Source organism: Henckelia pumila, chromosome 2, assembly GCF_033568475.1.
Source record: "Henckelia pumila isolate YLH828 chromosome 2, ASM3356847v2, whole genome shotgun sequence".
Taxonomy (NCBI): Eukaryota; Viridiplantae; Streptophyta; class Magnoliopsida; order Lamiales; family Gesneriaceae; genus Henckelia; species Henckelia pumila.
The window spans coordinates 6,572,477-6,582,326 of record NC_133121.1 but is presented as its reverse complement, the minus strand read 5'-3'; positions in this window follow the sequence as shown (position 1 = coordinate 6,582,326).

Here is a 9,850-nt window from a genome sequence, read left to right as displayed (position 1 = left end):
CATGCGAACACCGATGGGGTCAATTGAAAAATAGTGTAGAGACGATGTTGCGAAAGATGTTGACAACATCCTCTACTGCAACATCATTGGAAGTTTTTTATATTTGAGTACTACTAAGCCTGAAATTATGTTCAGTGTTTGTTTGTTTGCTAGATATCAGTCTTACCCAAAAGTCTCCCATCTTAACATCGTGTAAAGAATTTTTAAATATGTGATAGGGATATTGGATTTGGGTTTGTAGTACACTAAAGAAACTGATACTAATTTGGTAGGTTTTAGTGATGCAGACTGGGTAGGGGATCTTTATGAAAGAAAGAGCACCACGGGTGGTTGTTTCTACTTGGGTAACAACTTAGTATCTTGGTACAGTGGAAAACAAATTGTGTATCTCTTTCCACTGCTGAATCAAAATATGTGGCAGCTGAAATTTTTTGCTCACAACTCATGTGGATAAATCAAATGTTAGAGGATTATAGCATTAAAATTGAAACTCTCATAGTGTACAGTGATAATTCAAGTGCTATTGACATTTTCAAAAATCTAGTGCAATACCCTCGAACCAAATACATAGACATTCGACATCACTTAATTCAAGATTTGGTACAGAAAAACATGATCTGTATTGAGTTTATTGGGACTAATAACCAATTTGCCGATATATTTACTAAGGCACTGGATTTGAGAGATTTTCCAAATTAAGGAAGTCTCTCAGCATGTGTGCACTGTAAACACACATAGATGTTGTCTTCAATGTTGCTAACACTCGGAACAACACCTAAAATGCTTGAACCTTTTTAGGTTCTCTTAGACACATTGCATTCATGCATGCATACTGTTTTGTGAAGTGTTTGATACTTTGTAACTGTTGATCAGTATACACTCAGGTTATGTGCAAAATATTTTTACAACCTATTATCCCTTTTTTCTTTCATTGAGTTTTGAATAAATCACTGAGTAGTTAAGAAATGTTTGTGTATTCCATAATCTTGTCACATGCAAAAGGTGATTTTGCAAATTCAGATAATCAACTTAATGAATGTTTCAATGACAACCATATTGATCATCAAGCTTGAATGAAAACCAGAAGAAAATTAAAAAAACTACCTAAAGAAGTCCAATGAAGACCGTTACTTTAGTGTGCAGACTACCACTTCTGTGGCAATAATTAAATGGATAAATGTCTGAAGAAAAATTTCCGGAAATTTGAGTGTTGCTGTAAGATATGGCCAACATTGTAGATAACACTTCACCTGTAAACATTCATTTGTGTGTGACAACATCTTTCTTTATCGTTACACTCTATTTTAGGCATATTTAGGGCATGCATATTTTTTGTTTAATATATCTTGCTGAGAAGTTTGCAGTTTGAAATAAGAAAAATCTAGTGATTTTCTCTATCTACTCATTTTTTGAATTTTAAGTGATTGAATTTGTTTAGTGGAGTTGACCTTTTGATGAGAGTTTATTTATGGATAGTTTGTGAAATTAATTGGCCTGATTTATTACCATAATTCAGAAATTTGTTACCAAATTTATTATTAAAATTTTTTCGTTGGGTGTATTATCGTTGGGGGCTTAATCACTGTTGCCTAGAGTTTAGGAGGTGAAGGGTTCGAGGTTTGTTATTTAGATGTGATCATATCCTCAAAATATTTTTATCATTATTTCAAATCTCTAATATCCTACCCTCCATTCTCAATTTTTGTTCTCGGCCCTCATATTTCTGCACAAATCTAATTTCTGATCTTTACTCGTAAAATTTCAATGGCAGATAAGGGCTTTGACTCACATGATATACACACTGAGATGGGCTATAAGGAATATGTTGTGTACGATGAGCCAACACCTCCCTCACCACATCCAAAAATTGAGTGTGCTTTGATTTCAGGGCTTGAATAGCTTGTGCCCTTGGAGACAATTGTATCAGGAGAGCCTGGTAATGCACTGGATGCGTAGAATCTACCCGATATATCCCTTCTGAAGGAAGTGTTTCCACCCAAGCCTATGACTCGTCGATCCAAGCGACAAGCAGGGTACAACCCTGATTCAATCCGTCGAAGAGGTTTTGGGTCAAAGGACAACCCTCTCGTCCATCGCTAGTAGACACAAAGTACTCCTCCGGTGATAACACCGCTGATGAGGATTTTGAATTGGTGGCACGACCCAAAGCCCAACCAACCTCTGCTTTTCCGACTGTGCCCATTGCTGATAGTGAATCATATGATAATTCCACTTTTGATGATGATGATGCTTCTGCATCGAATCCTCCTACTGCAACCACTTCTGTTTACCCGAGGGTTGTTTACTCTGATGATGAGGAAGCATCCATAGCCAAATTTTTGGCTAATTTGAAGCAAACAAAGCACAAAAGTCTGACATCTCCTTCTGCCTCTGATGAAGAACCTGATGAGTAGATGCTTCAAGAATTTGCTGATAATCGTCCAGATGATTCATATAGTTCTTCATCTCAATCCAATGAGGACTTTGATGATGATGAGGGCTCTTAGGAATCTGCCTCAGAAGCATATGTTGCATTAGATGCGTCTGACATCCCTGATAACATCCTAGATGAGGAATATTTGGTAAGTCAGTCTTTCTCCTCTTCCTTTTACACCAAGAGTACTGCAGACGATTGGCAACACTATGCAAACCGTACATTCTTTGAAGAGTGAAATATAGATATGAAGAGCTATCAACTGCAAAACATGGTAGAATTCTTCAAGCTCCGACAATTGCTGGCTACTGTTTCTACTGCTGCCCTTTTTTGTAGAAATCCAGTGTTTGAGTTTTATGTCAATTTGATTGTTGCTGTCAAGAACCCTCTATCTTCCAATTTGGGAAAAATTTATGTGAGGGGTCAAGTTTTTGAGCTTAGCCCAGCTGTGATCAATGAATTTTTTTTTCTCCTGATGTGGAGGATGCAGCCCAACCTACTCTGGATGAGATCACCTCTATGATCACAGGTGGTCATATCATCAACTTTTCGGCTCATCCCCACAAACCTTCTGCAGCAAGCTTACTTCTCTATACTCGGTTATTCACAAAACTGCTGTGAATACTTGGACACCATCCTCAAATGCCACCAGTGTCAAAAAACAATAGGCTGCTGTGTTATATGCTGTAGGGACTGGATCAACATTCAAATTTGGAAGACTTGTGTTTAACACAATGATGCAATATGCAGACTGTGGACTGGCTACTTACAAGCTTCCTTTTCCTTCTTTCATGTATGATATGCTTGTGTCTGAAGGTTTTGAGAAGGATGATAATGAACCACTATCTAATGTTGTGCAAATACTGAAGCTAGCACCTGCTATTCTTAAATGTGGAAGAAAACAAGATCTACCTTGGACAGATTCAGATGTTGTGCCAGATGTTTGCAACACTGAACCTATCAGTATCACATCAGTGCCACCCACTTCCATTCTCCACCTGGACTCTGTCTCTATCCAAGCACAGATGCTGCATGCTGAACAGAAGATCATACAGGCCAAGGCAAACATTGTTTACTATGAAGCCTTACTGGTTCAACACAGAATTCTACTTGATGTTGGAACCTCTTCTGGACAAAAAGGGGGAGAAGAATTTGGTGAAGTTGGTTCTGAAGCAAATGGGTCTGAAGCAAATGGCTCATCTGAGAGCAATCAGTTTTAGTTATTTTTGGTTTTTAATTCTCTCGAACCCTATTATTTTTTTTTCCTCCTTTTGCTCTGATATGTTATGAGATTTATTCTAAAAATCATTTATGATGTTAGTTTATTTATATGCACTGATTTGTTATAAGTTTTCTCTGTTATGGTAATGTTGAGCTTAAGTGTTGTGAGGAAGTGTTGGCAACATCCTTGATAACACATATGCTTCAATTGAGGGGGAGAATGAGTTCTCAAATCCAGTAGGAGATTTGGGATTCAGGGGGAGTTGTAGTTTGTATTGAACTTTTTACATATGTTTAGAAAGACAAAAATGAGAAGATTGAAGGAAATATTTATTTTTTAATATTTTTTCAAAATTCTAAAAGATTTATTTTAGTCTTTTTTTTTCTTGGATTATTGCATATATTTTATATATCTTATTATATTTCATATACCATGTTTAAATTGTCTAATCTTGATAAGTGATGGTTTTAAAAAAAAAATCTTGATAAGTGATATTATTTCTTGTTTATCTATCCACTAAATTAATTATGTTTCCTTTATCTTTTCAGGAATCCATTCAAGTTTTAAAAAGGAAATAAGATCAAGAGATTTGGATAGAGGAATATCACGCTTACAAAAGAGAAGAAGAGATCGAGAAACAGAGAGCTTTAGCGACAGAATTGAGAGAACTATGAAATACATTCAAAGGAAGATGAAGCACTTTTCTACAGTCAGGTAATTCCCCTAGTTCCCTTGAAGCATCGAAGAGAAAGTAAAGATTGGTGATCAAAGATTTTTTAGCTCTCGTGAAGGCATTGTTTGGTTTGGTGTATTATTAATCTATGCATAACTTATTCTATTCAATTTCGCGTTATTCTCGTCATATTATTTAGGGAGTGTTTGCAATCACTAAAAAAAAGTGATTGTTAGCTTTTGACTTAAAAAAATCATTTTTGTGTGTTTTTTAAACCTAGATTGTGTGTTAGCTTATGCTTAACTTAATTGAAATCCAAAAGCTAGTCATGTGGTGATTATGATTCTCCAAAAGTGATTTTAATAAGAAGATCATTGTTAAAATAACTTTAATCACTTATTTATCAAACACTACCAAACTTTGATTTTTAGCTTTTCACATTTGTTTCCAAACACCATCAACTTTTGATTTTTCTTAATTTTTTTATAATCTATAAATTAATCACTTCTACAAAATCATAATCTATTGCAAACACTCCCTTATCCATCTATTGATTATTATTTTTATCTCAATTAAATCAAATAAATTATAATCTATCAATCAAATCAAACAATGTATTAACTATTATTTATTATTTATTTTTAATTTACATTATATTACTTATCCTATCACTCAAACCAAACGATGCCCTAGATTGTTAGGGAGTTGTTTTACCTATTTTGTTTTCTCACTTGTTTTAGAGAAAATTGCGTTTTAATGTCATTCGCTGGTATTAGGGTTTTGTAAAATGACTTACAATTTTCTAATAAATATTTTTGTCCTGAGGTACAGCACACGTACTTGTGCATAATTATTTTTGAACATTTTTATGTTGGTTTGTGGTTGTGCATAAATATTTCCGTAGCATGTTGTGTCGAATGTTGCCAACATCTATAAATAACATCTTAATTTGATAATTTTTTATGTACCCGAATATTCCTTACAGAATTTTTCACGGTAAACTCTATTCCTTTTAACCGTCAAAAAAGCTTTATTCCTATTATTCTTAAAATATTATTTAATAAAACTTTTTATTTTTATTTTTATTTTTAAAATTTATTTTTTTCCCCTTATTTGTTTAGGGAAACAATTTATGAGTATTTACATAAATTTAATAATAACCAACACTAAAAAATAGTCAAAATAAATTTTTTAAAATATTAGATAATATTTCTTAAATAACGTTTTTGAATTTTTACCAAAAATAAAAAGAAATTTTTAATCGATTGATACTGTACAATTTTCTAACACCAATCATGGCTTGATCAAATTATATACATTTTTTTACTTGAAATTAAATTGTACAAAGAGCGTTTTCATCAGGAAAATTTTAAAGATCATATTATATATGTTTAGAACCCAGTATACATTTAATCCATCTGTGAATATGTAAGTTATTGAATACTTGACAAATTTTAGAATAATGAAAATTAGATAATCGTCCTAAATAAAAATATTTTATATGCGTCAATTGGTTTTTTAAATAATGATTAAGAATTTATTATAGTAAATAATAACTCAAATTATAATACCTGAACTAAAAAAATAATTTTAAAACTATAGATTGATGCTTCTTGATCTCATGCTTACTCCAATTTTTAAAAGAAATTATCTATTAATTATATACTTTTCTTTTTAATATTTATTTTTTGTTATACCAATTTTTATATCCACGTACACACATGATATATTTGATTTAAAATTAATAATATGAAACTCATTAATTGATTTGATTTTATTTTTTAGAGTTGATTTTAATATTTTAAAAATAAACTAAATTTTAAATTAAATTTAAATTTAAACACAATAAAAATCTCACTTATATAGAGTTTCGATCACATTAGCTGTTGCTCACGTAGTTGCCAATGGTGGTTAAAACTCCACTTATATATACTTTAAATTTGAAAGTATAATTATAGAAATTTAAATTATACTTTGTACATAAAATAAACAATTGTTGAAAAATAAAAATTTTACAACATAAATATTAAAATTTAATAAGGCAAAACCTTGAAAATTTAAATTAATTCTAAAATTTAGTTCAATTTAAATAATTAAAATCAACTCTTAAAAATAAAATAAAATAAAATAAAATAAATTTGTGAGTTTCATATTATTAATTTTAAATCAAATATATCATGGTTGTGTTTACTTGTCTTGATAAATGAAATATTACATAATTAATACCGACTAATCCTATGTTTACTTGCAAAATTGAAAATGAGTATAAATCTCTCGGCCGGTTAATGATAGGATTCACAAATGATTTTTAGTATAATCCATCCAACTAAACATATTATTATTTATCCATAACCACTCTATATCCTATCAAATTATCTTAATAATCATACTTTAATCTATCCTTGTTCAATTCCATCATTTAAAGTAAACGCAGCCCATGTCTGTACGCGGATATAAAAATTAGTATAACGAAAAATAAATATTAAAACTAAAAAATATATAATAATAGATAATTTATTTTAAAATTATAATAAATAAATAAATTTTAAAAAATTTATTTACAGGGCGGTTTCTTATAACAATGTTTTGACATCGACCGAACCGTGGCGGGGCACTGACAGCATGTGCGGACCGTGCAAATTTTTTTACAGGGCGGTTGTCAATAACAACATTTTGATGTATTTTTGAAATACTCGTGAAATCAAATTAATTTTGATTTTTTTAAAAATAAATTATTATTAAAAAAAACTTAATATTTCACATGTATTTATAACTATATATATTTATGTTTACTTGAATTTCATCATGTTTTTTTTTAAAATTATTATGTTTAATAATTTGGGTAAAAATCAAAAGTGTCGTAATTTGTATTTCGAAGCAATGCATACAAAAAAAATTTAATATCTGATATATCTATAAATAAATATGTTGTCTAACTACTCATTCTAATTAATTTTCATACCAAAACATTCTTGGAATCATACCACATCATCATTTTGGACCAATCAGAAGTTGACACGTATGCAGTTGGACCAAAAAACATTGAAAATGCAAAGTTAGTGTACCAAAACCTACATCGAAAAAGTTAATGGATCAAAACCAAAACATGGATAAGTTAATGGACCAAAAAAATTATTTTTCCTAAATAATTATGTATATGAAATTCTATTTGAAAAGATGTTATTTACATCTCATAAATAATTATGAATAAAATTTTATCCGTAGATATGATCCATGCATATATTGGAAGTGATCCATGCATATATTGGAAGTTTTTAACATATTATTATTGTCGTTACTAGCGACCGCATCATTCACTATATTCAGGATGTGATGCTTTTCTTTTCAAAACTATATGCATAGATTATTAACTTTTTTTGTGGCAGATATTATAATCCAACCCCCATTTATTCAAATATTAGGAACTATCAATTTCGTGAAAGGTAATTTTGTCGTCGTCGTCCGTCGAAAAATACCATAATGAATAGTTGAATGAATTATAACACTCCATATATATATATTAATTTCTTTTGATCTTGACCAGGACAGTTTGAAATATTATCTTGCTATGTCATTCTGGCTTGGCTTAAATTTAAACACAAAAATTCATATGAGACAATCTCACGGGTTAATTTTGTTAAACGGATATCTCATTTGGGTTACCATAAAGTGTTATTTTTTTTATGAGAAAATACATTTTATTGTAAATATGAGAATGAGATACTCATCTCACGGATAAATCCGTGATACCATTTGAATAAAGACTCACTCAAATTTAATACATCCATAATATTTCACATGAGTTTAATAACTATATATTTATGTTTACTTGAATTTCATCATGTATTTTTAATTATTATGTTGTTCAATAATTTGGGTAAAGATTAAATTTTTAGAGTATGAATATGAAGTGTGTAGTATTTGATAAATAAGTTATTTTAATACTAAAATTTTACCATAAGCAATTATGCAGAAGCAAAATCAAACATCCAACAACTTTTACATTTCAATTAAATTAAGCAAAAACTAACCCAAAATTTGGGTTAAAAAATTACTGAAAACTGACTTTTTTAAGCCAAAGTCACTTCTTTTTTTTTTTTAATGATTGTGGATACTCCCTAGTCCCTAAAATATACCTTAACCAACATATATTAAATGTAACACGATTTTACCTAAAAATGTACAATAGGTTGAAATTGTTCATCACTGGAGGTATGGTAGAATTTGGCACATAGATATATACTTACAAAAATTAAAAGAGGAAAAAATATATATCCATCCAAATCGCGTAAAAACATATTTGAAACACAGTAAAAATCAAAATATTGCGTAAAAACAGAAAGAAAATATGAACTAAAACAAATCTAAAAATAGCTTAAATGATTTTCTAATGCTTTAAGTACCCCACAAGAAAGAGGTCGTAAAATTTCTATTTTCACCTTTACTAAAATAGGGGTCGTAAAGACATTGTTTCACTCCAGCTACCATATATACGAGACACTAGTAGAATTTCCGTATTTTATTTCGCATATTAACTGAAGTTGTAGATAGATAAGTATCGAAGTAGATGCACGTGAAGTAATAGGGTACTATTTTACTTCGCTTAATAACCGAAGTCTTGGCAAGGAAATTACCGAAGTCTTTGGTTGGTTCACAGAGTCAAAACCGGTTCAGGATTGGACCGGTTTCGAAGTAAAAGCATATATTTTACTTCAGCGGTTTCATTAAGTGCCGAAGTAATAGAATATATATGACTTCGACATTTATGTTGACTGATGAAGTAAATGTTCTATGTAACTTCTCAGGTTACGTATTGTGGTGAAGTAAAAGCATGTATTTAACTTCAAAAGTTTCATTAAGTAACGAAGTAATAGATCATATATGACTTTGGCATTTGCATTGATTGATGATGTAAATGTTCTATTTGAATTCACATGTTATGTATTGTAGTGAAGTAATTAATTATGTTCTACTTCACCATTTAGTTTTAATGATGAAGTAATTGTTGACTACTAACACACTGGTTTAATCAAATAGCGAAGTAAAAACATATGTTTCACTACATCAAAATTTTAAAAATTTTAATTAGATACAATAAATACCAACATCCATCAATCCACAAGTATATCAACCAATCCACAATTATTCATCCACGAATCCACGAGTATTTACACAAAACTAAAAGTGGTCTAACAAGTATATCTAATAATCCACAAAGACAAAACTAATATTTATCCCAACGTGCACAGCCAGTTTAGGAACCTTAATAGGAGTAGACGAATTCGCTCCATTCACTTCTAACTTCATCAAATTGAGCTTGGCTGTAATATTGGTTCTGATGGATTCCGCAAACTGAAATGTAAAAAGCAAAATAGAGCAGATTGAAATTCAATGACAAAAATCAAGAATCTCCGGTAAACACACACACAACCAAAACAAGATCCCATAAAATTCTGAAAATGAAAAAGTCTCAGCTATCGAATTGCACTCATTTCACATCAAATTTGTACATCAAACGTAA